We start from the raw sequence: 17,295 nt of genomic DNA, 5'->3' as shown, positions 1-17,295 counted from the left end.
TCGTCCGCCATCTTGGAGAAACTACTGTTATATGTTAGATAGATGTATTTCATACACGTTTCAGCAGTTGGATGCGAGTCCGCACAAAGTATAGAAACAATAGAAGTTCAACACAAGTTTGTACATCTGTATGTAACCAGGGAAGTATTAATACACGAGCGCATGCGCAATGTCGCTACCCGATGTGAGTCCGACCAAGCGGCCAATGTGAGTCGCGCATGCGCAGTGGTCATTAGTTTTTAATATATAAATCTTATTGATATATCCTGATCTGAGTTATCGGCTGATGTGACTGGGACTTTTTTCTTTTTACTTAGACTCTATATCTTTTTTTAAAAGCCCTTAAAGGAAGTATTTATGAGTATTAATGAGAAAAATACACAGACACACAAACTTTCCTCGGGTCACGTGTGTAATGACTGACAGCTCTACACTCCCTCTGCTGGAGCCCTGCAGTTACTACACAACACTACTGCTGCTGTCAGATTAACATTATACACATAAAACATGAGGAAACACAGAAATAACTCTTCTCACAGTGCTGCAGCTGACAAAACAATATTTAAAATACAAGATAAACTGTAACCTTAGAGATGTAAAAAGCACTCAAAAGTTCATATTTCTCACAAATCGCGATTGAGTCGGGTGAATAATGTGTATTTACAAGCGGAGTTGCTGTACATAACTGTCAAAGATGACGGACGATGTCGGACGCTACTGCGCATGTGTGACTCACATCGGGTAGCGACTCATATGTTTTTCAATGAGTCAAAGGTCCGTTTATTAGTCGCTCAACAAAGCCACAACAAATCAATGTATCCACCACCAACCAACTTAACAATACAGTGGTGTATAGTAGAAAAATAGAATATATGACTCAACTATAAAATGTATTTTTAATTTTAACAACAAAACAAAAATATCCTTTTCATAAAAACAACAAAAATCAAATAAAAACTAAAAAACTAAACTTATTTTTCGTTTTAACATAAATTTAAATAAATACTTACATAAAACAAAACAAAACAAAATACATTCACAACCCCTGCAAATAATCCAAAACAAATATCAACACTTTTCTTTTAAAATACAGGCACAAAGGACACAAGAAAGGAGGAGAGAACTAGTGCTGCAGTAAAAATGTGGGTCGCGCTGCTACTGCGCTTGCGCAACAAGTCACAGCCAATCAGCGCACTGTTGCCATGGAGACCAAAATACACACGGTGAAGGACTGGAGTCACACATCCATACCAGCGATGAAACGGATAATTCCGACTCGCGCGAACACTCACATTTAATAATAATAATATTTTATGCAAGATTTGTCTTTTTTTAAGATTAGACCAGGGTCCGCAGATAGTTGTCCCGCGGTCCGGATGATTATTTTGTGCCGGTGTTCAGTCATGGCACTGAGTGGTACGTGTATGCCAGGGGCGATTGCTCTGAGACAACAAGGGAAGCTCACCTTCCCCTAAAATTTCATCAAATAAATTGTCACAACTGTCATATTAAATTCACACTAAAATTATAATTTACATCACATCAAATCAGCACTTGAATGCGTTCGATTTTACAACCATATCATCCTGTAGTTTGAATTTTGAAGTTTTTTATTTTGCACAATAATAAGACAAAAAGGAAAAAAGATAAAGAAATAGCAACAAAAGAAAGGTGCAAGGTAGCGGCAAGAAACCCAAAAGGGCTTATACAGGGCCTCTACCTATATTAAAATTCACAAGTTAAATTAAAAACAAATAGCTATGAAATAGAAAAAGAAAAAATAAATAATTTCCATAAAAATAAAGCAAAATTATAATAATATTAAAAATTAAAATTTAAAATAAAACAAAAGTGTAGAAATGTGTGTGTGTGTGTGTGTGTGTGTGTGTGTGTGTGTGTGTGTGTGTGTGTGTGTGTGTGTGTGTGTGTGTGTGTATGAGCGTGTGTACTACTTACTGACCTGAGCAATCAGAGCAGCCCTTACACTGCTCTTATATGTGTTAAAAGAGGAGAACTGTATGGAACTATTGAATTGATCATTCCAGAATATTGTACCTCTGTATTTTAAGGAAAATTGACCAAGGGTAGTACGATACTGAGGAGGGTGACGTTTTGTCATCCTGTAACCAGCTGTTTATTGCCGACGTGATTTCCCATCACACACTGGCAGTCCGCTGCAGACTCAGAGCTTCAACGGTGTTCAATGAGGCTTCTCCCAACAGCTGTTTTGGGCCAGGGGGCGGGACAAGCCGGGATAAGACGCTCATTGGATAATGCGACAAACTGGTCCCGCCCCTGGACGCTGATTGGAGCAGTGGGCGGGTCGGACGCTCTGCTGCTGTATGATGATTGGAGGAAATGTTTGGAGGGCTCAAAGCCCTTGATAGATAGCTCAACAGCCAACTAGAATAGAATAGAATATCCTTTATTGTCATTGTACAACAGGTGTCACAACGAGATTGGTACGGGGTCTCTTTCCGTGGTGCAAAATAGTCAAGATACAAAATAAAAAATAGTGCAAAATAAAGTCAGAATAAGTCAAAATAAAAGTCTAAATAAATGTAACTATTATACATAAGAGTGGCAGATAGTGGCAGAGCTGTTGAGAGTAGTCGTATGCCAAAGTGCGTTTGAGTGAATATTTTCAGTTATCTGTCCTGGTTATTTAGCCTGTTAATCAGTATTTCTGTTGTGAGACTACAGTTTAGTTCTTATTTGCATTGTTTAACTTGTGTAACAGTAGAGATAGTTTATTTAAATAATATGATGTTGATTTCTTTGATTCTTTCTCACTTAGAACCACACTTCCATGAGTCGCTTACAGGGCCTGTGCATCTGTTCTATGCCTTGAGTTTATATTAAACCTTTAAAAGGACATTCTCGCTTTCTGTGTCCTGACTAGACACCCCATATCGTTGATTACTTTCCCTGAACCACCAAGATCAGTCCGCATAGCTGATTTCACTTTTTTAATTCTAATGTTAAATCTATATAAAATTGGAAGCGCCCTGGTGGTCGAGTGGTTACAGTGCATGCCACATAATCACAGCGTCCTTGGTTAGGGTCTGGTCTGGTCTGGCCAGGGACCTATGCTGCAGGTCATTCCCCTCTCTCTCTCTCCCTGTTTCCGGTCAGCCTCTCTACCATCCACTGTTAAATAAAAGCATAAAAGCCCGAAAATAAATCTTTAAAAAAAACAAAAAATCTATATAAAATTGGATTTACATGGGTGGATGTGGGCACTGCTGTCGATGAAAAGATACCACAGCAGAGAGGAGAGCTAATGCCTGATGAGGTCCATCTGATTGAAATGTTGCATTTAAGTATAATATTATATTATTAATCTGTGTGTGTGCAGCTAGTCTCTCTGTGTAGAGGTTTGGTTTGCATGAGGGCGGGTTTGAACTCACTCACACACACACACACACACACACACACACACACACACACACACACACACACACACACACACACACACACACACACACACACACACACACACACACACCTGTATAACATTCCTGTGTGATGCTCATCATCACTAAATCATCTTCTGCAGTCAGAACTGGATCCACCGGCTAAGAGGCCCTGCAGCAAAAAGTTAGGGTTAGGTTAAATTTGCATATAAGAGGTAGTCATCTGATTGGTTACTACTTTGAAGAAGAATGTCCCTCAGGAAGATTGTTTAAATGTCACATTGCATGCAAATAGATGTTACGTCATAGGATCATATGATATTTGATTCAGATGTCAAATGAAGAAGAAATCTTAATAAAATAGTTGGTACACCTGCTGGCGGCTTTTTGATGTGACTGGGTTGTAATGTATCTAAGTGTTTTCTTAATTTGTTGGGTCTCATACTGTCAGCTGTGAGTTTTCAGACATAAAATGTACTCTGGTCTCTCCTCACCTTCCACCTGATTCACTGTGAAGACAATAGCAAGATAGGCTCTGTTATATTTTATTGACTTGTGTTTTGGTTGATGACTTTCAACAATCTTGTGTGTCTCAGATGCATGGCCTGTTTTTCTTTTCGCCCCTGTCAAACATCTCTCCATCCCTCTCATTTATTCAGGTTTATTGTTCTGACGTGAAAAACATTAGTTTGTTCCGCAATACGTTTCCTCCCAGTAATGTGGCATCCCCTGTCATGTCTCTGATGAATGTTTTATATCTTTTATTACTGCTCAAAGTGTTATTCAGTATTATTTCATGGAAATTAAAGTCCTGCAGTGCTATATACTGTATATTTCATATTCTTGAACTCATTTTGTGTTAAATATTAACATATTTTTGCAGGGGTTAAAGTAAGGTTTTAAAGTATTAAGCCAAGGACAACAAGTAATGTGTTAGATGGAGCATTATTTCCACTGGGAACGGGGAGGACATGCCCCCCCCCCCCCCCCCCCCCACACACAAACACTTTTCAAACCACGCTTGCCCCCCCCCCCCCCCCCCCCAATGTATTTATTATCATTTTTCTAACCGCACGCCATCATCTCTACAGATGATCACTGCCTTTCCATCTATTCCTGCATGGTCTAAAGTGGTCTACATATGGAAAAAAAACTGTGAAACCAGCCTTTATTGCATTTTCACAAATAGAATAAAGCTTTCACAATTCTGAAAATGTGTTTTAAAGAGAATTTGGCCTCTTTGAGGTAATCCGGTCCAGATTTGACCAGTCTATGTAGGTGCTACTATACTTTCTGGCAGAGTATATCATTATGACCAACTTCATTATTTCCTGGATTTTGTATCACTATAGTCTCTAAATGTATGTATAAAATACGGGAAATGGGATTCAAATCGACATTTTTATGGCGGAGGACCCCCCAGACCCATTGTTTTGTGTGTGTCCCTCCCCACTTCTCAAACCAAAGTTACACCCTCGTGTATAGGTATTACACGTGTTCACACATCTTTGTGTTTAACTTCCAGACACAGTTCATGTGTAATATCATTAACACAGTGCATGTGCCGAAATAAACACAACACACACCCACTGATGTGAAATAATTTAACACAGTTTAAGTCCATTTCAACACAAACTTTCTAAGAATGTGTTAGTTGGATGTAAAAATCGAATTTGCAGCAAAATAGCTTCGTCTGATAGCTGGAATGAGCATGTAGCCGGCATGCTGGTGTGTTCCTGTTTAAGAGCAACTAGCCCTGACAGCGCTGCCAGCTGTACTTGCCTTCTGCCAATAATTGAATGATTAATTTTGTGTATAGTTGCTAAATTAGTTTTTTTTACTTGTTACACACTTCCCTCCTCTGGTTTTGATGTGCATCTTTTGAGTCTCTCAATGTCCTGTGCTCTTCCCTCAGATGGATGTTGTCCAGCCTAATTGGGGGTAAAAACAATAAAAGAGGGTGCATGAATCTTGGCTCACTCTCTCTCCTCCCAGCCTCAACACCAGCAGTCTGTATTTGTGACCAACTTGAATTAGATGTTTTCTTTTGTTGGTTATTTGTATTTTGATGGATCCTGAAGGTCTGTACCACGAAGCTAGTTCGACTTAGTCTGTCTGCCTTTGAGTTTGCTGCTTCACTGAGTCTAATATTGGCTGTCCTGGATCACCGGTATCATGAATCTGGTTATCAGCCAGCTCTGTTCATTCTGGGTTTACCAGCTATGAGTGCATTCATGTGAAAGAGGCAGAGCTGTTAATTATGAGAGACATCACCAGAACCCTGAATGAAGTACTTCATATGATATGACATGGAGCGGTGATACATGCTGGAAGTTTTGATAATATGAACAGCACAGCCATATTATTACATGTTATACATGTCTTTAGTATGCATATGTAGAGTATTTTTGTTTTTATGCTGGATTATAAACAAAGTGTTCTAAAGATGTGATGCACATAAAAAGATACCACAGCAGAGAGGAGAGCTAATGCCTGATGAGCAGTGGCGTGCACAGACATTTTAGGGGGCAGGTGCTCAGTGAAAAATAAGGGCACTTTGTGCGGCATGTGGAACTGCTGGCTGCCTTATTATAGCAGTGTGAGACACAAAAAAACATTACAGGCACATGTTGAATGTAATTGCATATTTATTTATGTCAATATGTTAATATCAATTGGACTATAGCACTGATCAGTCAATCACTGTCGTCTTATTTCTTGGAATATACACACATGGAGAGGTTTTTATCAAGCTAGGCAGCTACAATGATAGATCAGTGTACTGGTTGCAAAATAAGAAACATGTTTTTTTCCCGTCAGAACAAAAGAAGTGTACAAAGTGTCATTTTGAAGTGAGGAGTGAAGAGTGAGCATTACATTCTCTAAAGCAGCATTCTCCTCGGTGGTCATCACGTAATGTCTATTATTGATTTGGGCTAGCGTCGCTATAGCTTGGCAACTGAGGCTTAAGGGGCAAACAATACTCTCGACTTGATTCATTTATGTGTTACCTGGCTGGTGGGGCAGGGGAGGAGGTGTGTGAGGGCTGCAGCTGTGCACTGCTGCTGCAACGCGCCTCCGTTTGTGTCCGCTCTGCGCGTTCATGTTGACAAAGGAAGACAGGTGTGTGCGGAGGAGGAAGGGTGGGGGCTCATATTGGGGCATTATTATCACACGCTTTTAATCGTCGAGCATTTATTATCATGTCAACATGGGCCACATGCAGTACACTGTTAAAAAAAAAAAAAAAAAACTTTCAAAAGGGCACTTGCTTGGTCCAGAGGGCAAAGGGCAGGTGCTTTAGCACCACTTAGTGTCTATCTGTGCACGCCACTGCTGATGAGGTCTATCTGATTGAAATGTTGCATTTAAGTATAATATTATATTATTAATCTGTGGGTGTGCAGCTAGTCTCTCTGTGTAGAGGTTTGGTTTGCATGAGGGCGGGTTTGAACTCACACACACACACACACACACACACACACACACACACACACACACACACACACACACACACACACACACACACACACACACACACACACACACACACCTGTATAACATTCCTGTGTGATGCTCATCATCACTAAATCATCTTCTGCAGTCAGAACTGGATCCACCGGCTAAGAGGCCCTGCAGCAAAAAGTTAGGGTTAGGTTAAATTTGCATATAAGAGGTAGTCATCTGATTGGTTACTACTTTGAAGAAGAATGTCCCTCAGGAAGATTGTTTAAATGTCACATTGCATGCAAATAGATGTTACGTCATAGGATCATATGATATTTGATTCAGATGTCAAATGAAGAAGAAATCTTAATAAAATAGTTGGTACACCTGCTGGCGGCTTTTTGATGTGACTGGGTTGTAATGTATCTAAGTGTTTTCTTAATTTGTTGGGTCTCATACTGTCAGCTGTGAGTTTTCAGACATAAAATGTACTCTGGTCTCTCCTCACCTTCCACCTGATTCACTGTGAAGACAATAGCAAGATAGGCTCTGTTATATTTTCTTGACTTGTGTTTTGGTTGATGACTTTCAACAATCTTGTGTGTCTCAGATGCATGGCCTGTTTTTCTTTTCGCCCCTGTCAAACATCTCTCCATCCCTCTCATTTATTCAGGTTTATTGTTCTGACGTGAAAAACATTAGTTTGTTCCGCAATACGTTTCCTCCCAGTAATGTGGCATCCCCTGTCATGTCTCTGATGAATGTTTTATATCTTTTATTACTGCTCAAAGTGTTATTCAGTATTATTTCATGGAAATTAAAGTCCTGCAGTGCTATATACTGTATATTTCATATTCTTGAACTCATTTTGTGTTAAATATTAACATATTTTTGCAGGGGTTAAAGTAAGGTTTTAAAGTATTAAGCCAAGGACAACAAGTAATGTGTTAGATGGAGCATTATTTCCACTGGGAACGGGGAGGACATGCCCCCCCCCCCCCCCCCCCCCCCCCCCACACACAAACACTTTTCAAACCACGCTTGCCCCCCCCCCCCCCCCCCCCCAATGTATTTATTATCATTTTTCTAACCGCACGCCATCATCTCTACAGATGATCACTGCCTTTCCATCTATTCCTGCATGGTCTAAAGTGGTCTACATATGGAAAAAAAACTGTGAAACCAGCCTTTATTGCATTTTCACAAATAGAATAAAGCTTTCACAATTCTGAAAATGTGTTTTAAAGAGAATTTGGCCTCTTTGAGGTAATCCGGTCCAGATTTGACCAGTCTATGTAGGTGCTACTATACTTTCTGGCAGAGTATATCATTATGACCAACTTCATTATTTCCTGGATTTTGTATCACTATAGTCTCTAAATGTATGTATAAAATACGGGAAATGGGATTCAAATCGACATTTTTATGGCGGAGGACCCCCCAGACCCATTGTTTTGTGTGTGTCCCTCCCCACTTCTCAAACCAAAGTTACACCCTCGTGTATAGGTATTACACGTGTTCACACATCTTTGTGTTTAACTTCCAGACACAGTTCATGTGTAATATCATTAACACAGTGCATGTGCCGAAATAAACACAACACACACCCACTGATGTGAAATAATTTAACACAGTTTAAGTCCATTTCAACACAAACTTTCTAAGAATGTGTTAGTTGGATGTAAAAATCGAATTTGCAGCAAAATAGCTTCGTCTGATAGCTGGAATGAGCATGTAGCCGGCATGCTGGTGTGTTCCTGTTTAAGAGCAACTAGCCCTGACAGCGCTGCCAGCTGTACTTGCCTTCTGCCAATAATTGAATGATTAATTTTGTGTATAGTTGCTAAATTAGTTTTTTTTACTTGTTACACACTTCCCTCCTCTGGTTTTGATGTGCATCTTTTGAGTCTCTCAATGTCCTGTGCTCTTCCCTCAGATGGATGTTGTCCAGCCTAATTGGGGGTAAAAACAATAAAAGAGGGTGCATGAATCTTGGCTCACTCTCTCTCCTCCCAGCCTCAACACCAGCAGTCTGTATTTGTGACCAACTTGAATTAGATGTTTTCTTTTGTTGGTTATTTGTATTTTGATGGATCCTGAGGTCTGTACCACGAAGCTAGTTCGACTTAGTCTGTCTGCCTTTGAGTTTGCTGCTTCACTGAGTCTAATATTGGCTGTCCTGGATCACCGGTATCATGAATCTGGTTATCAGCCAGCTCTGTTCATTCTGGGTTTACCAGCTATGAGTGCATTCATGTGAAAGAGGCAGAGCTGTTAATTATGAGAGACATCACCAGAACCCTGAATGAAGTACTTCATATGATATGACATGGAGCGGTGATACATGCTGGAAGTTTTGATAATATGAACAGCACAGCCATATTATTACATGTTATACATGTCTTTAGTATGCATATGTAGAGTATTTTTGTTTTTATGCTGGATTATAAACAAAGTGTTCTAAAGATGTGATGCACATAAAAAGATACCACAGCAGAGAGGAGAGCTAATGCCTGATGAGCAGTGGCGTGCACAGACATTTTAGGGGGCAGGTGCTCAGTGAAAAATAAGGGCACTTTGTGCGGCATGTGGAACTGCTGGCTGCCTTATTATAGCAGTGTGAGACACAAAAAAACATTACAGGCACATGTTGAATGTAATTGCATATTTATTTATGTCAATATGTTAATATCAATTGGACTATAGCACTGATCAGTCAATCACTGTCGTCTTATTTCTTGGAATATACACACATGGAGAGGTTTTTATCAAGCTAGGCAGCTACAATGATAGATCAGTGTACTGGTTGCAAAATAAGAAACATGTTTTTTTCCCGTCAGAACAAAAGAAGTGTACAAAGTGTCATTTTGAAGTGAGGAGTGAAGAGTGAGCATTACCATTCTCTAAAGCAGCATTCTCCTCGGTGGTCATCACGTAATGTCTATTATTGATTTGGGCTAGCGTCGCTATAGCTTGGCAACTGAGGCTTAAGGGGCAAACAATACTCTCGACTTGATTCATTTATGTGTTACCTGGCTGGTGGGGCAGGGGAGGAGGTGTGTGAGGGCTGCAGCTGTGCACTGCTGCTGCAACGCGCCTCCGTTTGTGTCCGCTCTGCGCGTTCACGTTGACAAAGGAAGACAGGTGTGTGCGGAGGAGGAAGGGTGGGGGCTCATATTGGGGCATTATTATCACACGCTTTTAATCGTCGAGCATTTATTATCATGTCAACATGGGCCACATACAGTACACTGTTAAAAAAAAAAAAAAAAACTTTCAAAAGGGCACTTGCTTGGTCCAGAGGGCAAAGGGCAGGTGCTTTAGCACCACTTAGTGTCTATCTGTGCACGCCACTGCTGATGAGGTCTATCTGATTGAAATGTTGCATTTAAGTATAATATTATATTATTAATCTGTGGGTGTGCAGCTAGTCTCTCTGTGTAGAGGTTTGGTTTGCATGAGGGCGGGTTTGAACTCACTCACACACACACACACACACACACACACACACACACACACACACACACACACACACACACACACACACACACACACACACACACACACACACACACCTGTATAACATTCCTGTGTGATGCTCATCATCACTAAATCATCTTCTGCAGTCAGAACTGGATCCACCGGCTAAGAGGCCCTGCAGCAAAAAGTTAGGGTTAGGTTAAATTTGCATATAAGAGGTAGTCATCTGATTGGTTACTACTTTGAAGAAGAATGTCCCTCAGGAAGATTGTTTAAATGTCACATTGCATGCAAATAGATGTTACGTCATAGGATCATATGATATTTGATTCAGATGTCAAATGAAGAAGAAATCTTAATAAAATAGTTGGTACACCTGCCCCAAATCTGGAACTACTCTTTTGTGTTGTGTGAATTATCCAGACAAAACACAAACTCTGTTTGGGGAAAGAGATTTTGCTGTTGAATGTTTTAAATGCAGCCTTATAATCAGCATGGTTACTGTCACAGGACAGAAGCACAACATATGAAGATATGAACAAAACTAAAACTGTCTGTAAAGTGTTCTGAGCTTTCATGCTTTTGTTCCTGGATACTGTTAACTAAAACACATCAAATAGTCAATCAGGACTCTTGGAAATGAAGAAGTAATCAAATGATATGTAGGCTGGTTATGTAAAAAACGACTTGCATAACAGTTTGTTTTTGTTTTTTCAAAGCTGGAACCAATTGCATGATAATTGTGTCGATATGCAAAAGTAAGACACCTGCGAGGAATATAGCAGAGCAAATGACGTTACATACGACCCGCCCACAAACACTGAATCCAGTGAAACCAGTCTGCCCTGATTTCATCCCTATAAATGTAGGATGTGGTGTGAGAGAGGAGCATTGCAGTTTAACACTGCAGCCCTTGGTGCCGAAGCCTCACAAGAGAACAATTTCCTCCTGATTGGTCGGAAAGCCTCCAGAAGGTAAGACAACCTGACCACTCATCTATGTCTCTCTGAACTGATTGCTCAATCCATCGCATCTTTAACCCTTTAGCCTCACCAGGGACCTAAAAGGGTAAGTTTCTATGAGCAAAGCTATTCTACCTGACACAGATCATTACAACTATTTGTTTTACCAAACAATACATAATAAATGAATATTTTAACACTGATGTGCCTGAACATTAAATATTCAAAATGTTAGAACAACATAATAATGGATCATGTTACTGATAAGATAATTAAAGCTTTTGAGTGTTGCCTTTGAATGCTCACATACAAGGTATTACTTGTATTGCCAGCAAAGTAAAAGGACTAGTGTTATTCCTGTAACAATATTATTGGTAGGTTTACTGACAGTGATAAAAGCTGTACGTTTTATAAGAGAATAAAAGTATAGTGTGGTGGAAATTGTCTGCAAACACTTACCACAAAGGTTGAAGATTAAACAATTATTATTGTACAATAAGGAGACAGCATACATACAGAATGACATCAGCTCATCTCAACGAGCAAAGAGTATGCCTAAACTAGTATAGTTTCTAAGAGAACAAAGAAATCAACTGTGATTGGTCAAATATATAAGTCTATATAATTTTACCCAATAGAAGACGACCTAGGAGCAGAACAAACATGCATATGTAAATCCTACACTGGATATACAACCCCAAAACAAGAACATCCCAACGTAAATACTTTGTTGACACCTTGTAATGGGTCCCCACGCCTTCTACCTTATTTGGAAATGGGCCAAGTTAGAAGATGAGCAATGGGCCTCCTTAAAGATAACAACATTCATTCCACAGGACACACAGTCAGTACGTTTACATGCAGCAAAAAAATTGAATTTCTGATCGTATCAGATAAAGACATGCATAAGACCGGATCACTTGTCTGAGTATACATGGCGTTAAAATGCCGAATATGAACAAATTATCTAGGTGTTCTTATCCGATTTTGAGATGTCCGTTATGGTCCGAAGTAGGTCCGATGTAGGTCTGATGTAAATGGGACTACGGTGTTTACAAGCATTTTAAAAGTCCAAACTATGTCTGATACGATCAGAAATTCGAATTTTTTGCTGCTTGTAAACGAACTGATTGATGAGGCAAAAACAATGATCTTACATCCATAGTCTAAGATTAAAATGATCAAACCAATCAGTGATTCTTCTTCACGTTTACAGTAGCTAATGTTCTTATTATATAACTGTGAACATTTGCTTAAGTTTTGGAAAGATAATATTTCTGTGATTCAGATGACAGCATGAAGCTAAGTAACAAAGACCTGGAATCTACTCGCTGCAACAGACAGAATTAATTTAATTATAAAGTAAATAAATTGCACATACACACGTCATCATTTGCAAATCTCCCCCAAACTTCAGAGCAGTGTTTAGTTTAATGATCTCATTACATTGATTCTCTGAAAGCAGTAACCAGTAAAAAGGATCGAGCTCCCACTCTAATCCACTATTTACTATATGTATTTATTTTTGTCATGCTTCAGCTGTATCTCAGTTGTATTTACTGTATCTATTTTTAATAAATGTCCTGTTTGGACATGCAGAGGACAGACTGAATGATTGCTGTGCTGTGTATTTATGTGATGAGTGATGGAAATGGGATCTTTTCCCACTGTGACACATGCTCTGAAATAAAGTCAACTGAACTGATTTACATTGAATTGACTGGATGTCAGATATATGTAACTGTGTGTCCTCCAGCTCTCTGTCAGCTGATTGGTCTCCTTCACCATGCTCATCTTCATCCTGCTGCTCTCCCTGGCTGCAGTCAGCCATGTTTCAGGTAAGAACACACATGACTTATACTGTGTACTGCTCAGTATTCAGTCTGTGTACTGCTCAGTATTCATTCTGTGTACTGCTCAGTATTCATTCTGTGTACTGCTCAGTATTCATTCTGTGTACTGCTCAGTATTCATTCTGTGTACTGCTCAGTATTCATTCTGTGTACTGCTCAGTATTCATTCTGTGTACTGCTCAGTATTCATTCTGTGTACTGCTCAATATTCATTCTGTGTACTGCTCAGTATTCATTCTGTGTACTGTGTAGGGGAGAATGGGGTTGGTTGTCACATTCATCAGATCTCGGTCTCTAGAGGGCGCTGTTGTTAAAAAGTTTCGGTACTGAAAGCTTAGACAATGGAGAAAGTAAAAATCTCGACTGCCGATTGACAAAAACTATCACTGTATATGTAAATATAAGTTTAGTTGAGATGTTACTTCAGATCATTTCTGGAGTAAACTGCTTCACATGGAGGTGAGAGGACGTTTAGTGTTTTTTCATGTGAAAATGAAAATATCCAACTCTTCAGTGTTTCTCTTCTTTTACACAATGAGTTTATAATAAAACATCATTACCATTAAAAAGTATGAAGAGAGAGCGATAGTTAGGGAGGTTTTTTCTTAGCTACACCAAAACATGTGGTTTATAACTTTGCTGGTAGAGAAAAATCCCAGTTGGGGCAGCTTGTCACATGTTGGTATATATACATATATGGTTTCATATATCTAGTTCTTTCTTTCTGTTAAGAGAGTAAAATGAGCTGGAACTTTGTCAGGAAGACAAACAAAGAGCCAGACTCCTCCAGATGTGAAGCTCAGAGCAGTCAGAGAGATAAACTGTATAATATTATTATATAAGGATAAAAAGGCACTTAACAGAATGATTGTTCCTGTTTATGTTCTCTTGGTGCAGGAGATGTTAGGTTGTTGTATTTCAACGAAACTAAACATTTTAAAGATTTTAAGACTGTATACATTTTTTATGTTTCCCCATTAAAATAACACAGAGACAACCAACCTCCATGATGTCTTACTACCAACCTCATAGTAGGGTTGTTTGTCACAAGTGCACAAGACATATTTGACGGTTCATATCTCTTAAACAGAATCAGCAGAAGGAGAGTAAGACCTCTCTATTCCTACCTGACCATTTAGACTTTCATTACAAATTAAAAGGGAATTTATTCAGTTTATGGTTTATGAGGAATTCAAAGGAAAGTAAAAAGTTTTCCCCTACTGCTCGGTATTAATTTTTACTAGCAGAATGTGTTTCTATTATTTATTAATTATTTGTCTTTATATTTATTTGTATTATATTTAACAACCCAGAATATTATTTGGGTTTGTTTTGAACACTGGAAATTATTTATTAGGCTAAATGTTTCTAAAAAATGATAATCCAGAAGGAGCAGGACTGGGGAATTGTCCCATAGGTAAAATACAGATGATTGATGTTTATATCTGGTGAAAAACAATAAAAACTAACATTTAGTTTGAAGGCCTGTCTCCCAAACCACAGCCCAGAATAAATGTTACAGGAATGAATGAAAGAGTCATTTTTTTGGCAGGGGGGTTAAAAATGTAGTTAAAATGGGTTTCAATGGGAAATTTTTGTTCCTAATGATTCCAGAGGGAGTTTTTTTTTGTTTTTTTAAAATCTGACACTGCACAAAAAAAGAAAATGCATAAAAAATCAATGTTGTTGCTAATGATTTACATATCCCAGAGTGTGAAAAAAATCACTTTGCATTTAGTATATAGGAAATAATTCATTTTTTGTGTGTTTTTTTCATTTTAAAAACAGGCGTTATATGTAAACAAACTGGCATTTAAAAGCTTAAAATTCTGAAAATGAATATTTGATATTTATTATCAGGACTGAAACTGAATACAAATATTTAATTTTTAATATTTTTTACGCTGACATTTTTGTCCCTAATGAACTCAAAGGAACGTTTTTTAAGTGAGGCATAAGTAAGGGTTAATCAATTCTTTCATTGAACAACAAAAACAGGAAGGTCATTGTCCAGCTGACTTGTTACTGAACTTTGAGTCAGCTTGTTTGTGATTATGGACCTAAAATGTTGCTCTGTGAGTCTACATGGCTGCTGAGGCTCCTCAGAGCTCTTTGTTCTTTAACATTAGTCTATGCAGTTTTTAGCTGTGGTCCAACCTGCTGACTGACTTCAGTTCACTAACTGACTCTCACCATGTCTCCTTTTCAACAGGAGCTGAATTTACAACCAGCACTAACATAGACATCAAATCGTGTCCCTTTGTCTTCTTTGGAAAAGTTTACCAGAACTTGTATGTAAGTAAGATGAATCTTCCTGTCTTTGTCCTCGCTGATCCTTTGTGTCTGGAACAATGCTTCACTTTTACTTTTCCATAACGTTTGATAACTTCAGCTGTGTGTGCTCTGAGTGGAGACTGGTTGCTGTATGCTTTCTGTGATCGTATGTCTGCATGTATTCTTCAATGTGTTTTTAAAAATGTTCTCAATCTCTTTCTTTGCTTGTCTATGTCTTGTGTTAAAAAAGGCATAATATAAATAAAGTGTTACTTCTTTACTTACTGCTTGCAGTTGCAGATACTATTCAGGGCTGAAGAATATGTGGCAAACATTGCTTTTAATGAGATAGTTCAGCAGAATGTTCTTTGTAGTAAACATTATTCATCAGCAGCTATTAGGGCAAGGCAGCTTTATTTATATAGCGCATTTCATACACAATTAGGTTTTTATAACTATGCAGAGCTTTACACAGAAGTGTTCTTATACTATCATTATTATGTGAAGCACAATTTTTAATTGTTTGTTTTTTCACATAATGTTTGAGGTCTGTGAAGTTGGTTTAGAGTATAGAGAAAGAGACTCTATATCACTGCTCACCATGGAAAATATATTGAACATAAATAAATCAATTTAATACGCATTAATACGCTTTAATATGTTTTAATATGCTTTAATATGCTTTAATATGCTTTAATATGTTTTAATATGCTTTAATATGCTTTAATATGTTTTAATATGCTTTAATATGCTTTAATATGCTTTAATATGTTTTAATATACTTTAATATGTTTTAATACGCTTTAATACGTTTTAATACGTTTTAATATACTTTAATATGCTTTAATACGCTTTAATATGCTTTAATATACTTTAATATACTTTAATACACTTTAATATGTTTTAATACGCTTTAATATGTTTTAATATGCTTTAATACACTTTAATACGTTTTAATATGTTTTAATATGCTTTAATATGTTTTAATATGCTTTAATATGTTTTAATATGCTTTAATATGTTTTAATATGCTTTAATACACTTTAATACGTTTTAATATGTTTTAATATGTTTTAATATACTTTAATATGTTTTTATATGTTTTAATACGTTTTAATATGTTTTAATATACTTTAATATGTTTTTATATGTTTTAATACGTTTTAATATACTTTAATATACTTTGATATGTTTTAATATACTTTAATATACTTTAATATATTTTAATATGTTTTAATACGTTTTAATATACTTTAATATACTTTAATATGTTTTAATATACTTTAATATGTTTTAATATACTTTAATATGTTTTAATATACTTTAATACGTTTTAATATACTTTAATACATTTTAATATACTTTAATATGTTTTAATATACTTTAATACGTTTTAATATACTTTAATATGTTTTAATATACTTTAATATACTTTAATATACTTTAATATGCTTTAATATGCTTTAATATGTTTTAATATACTTTAATATGTTTTAATATGTTTTAATATGTTTTAATACGTTTTAATATACTTTAATATACTTTAATATGTTTTAATATACTTTAATACGCTTTAATATGCTTTAATATGTTTTAATATACTTTAATATACTTTAATATGCTTTAATATACTTTAATATGTTTTAATATACTTTAATATACTTTAATATGTTTTAATATACTTTAATATACTTTAATATACTTTAATATACTTTAATATACTTTAATATGCTTTAATATACTTTAATATACTTTAATATGCTTTAATATGCTTTAATATGTTTTAATATACTTTAATATACTTTAATATGCTTTAATATGCTTTAATACGTTTTAATATACTTTAATATACTTTAATATGTT

This window comes from Scomber scombrus, chromosome 13 (genome assembly GCF_963691925.1).
Source record: "Scomber scombrus chromosome 13, fScoSco1.1, whole genome shotgun sequence".
NCBI lineage: Eukaryota > Metazoa > Chordata > Actinopteri > Scombriformes > Scombridae > Scomber > Scomber scombrus.
Note: the sequence above shows the minus strand (reverse complement) of the source record.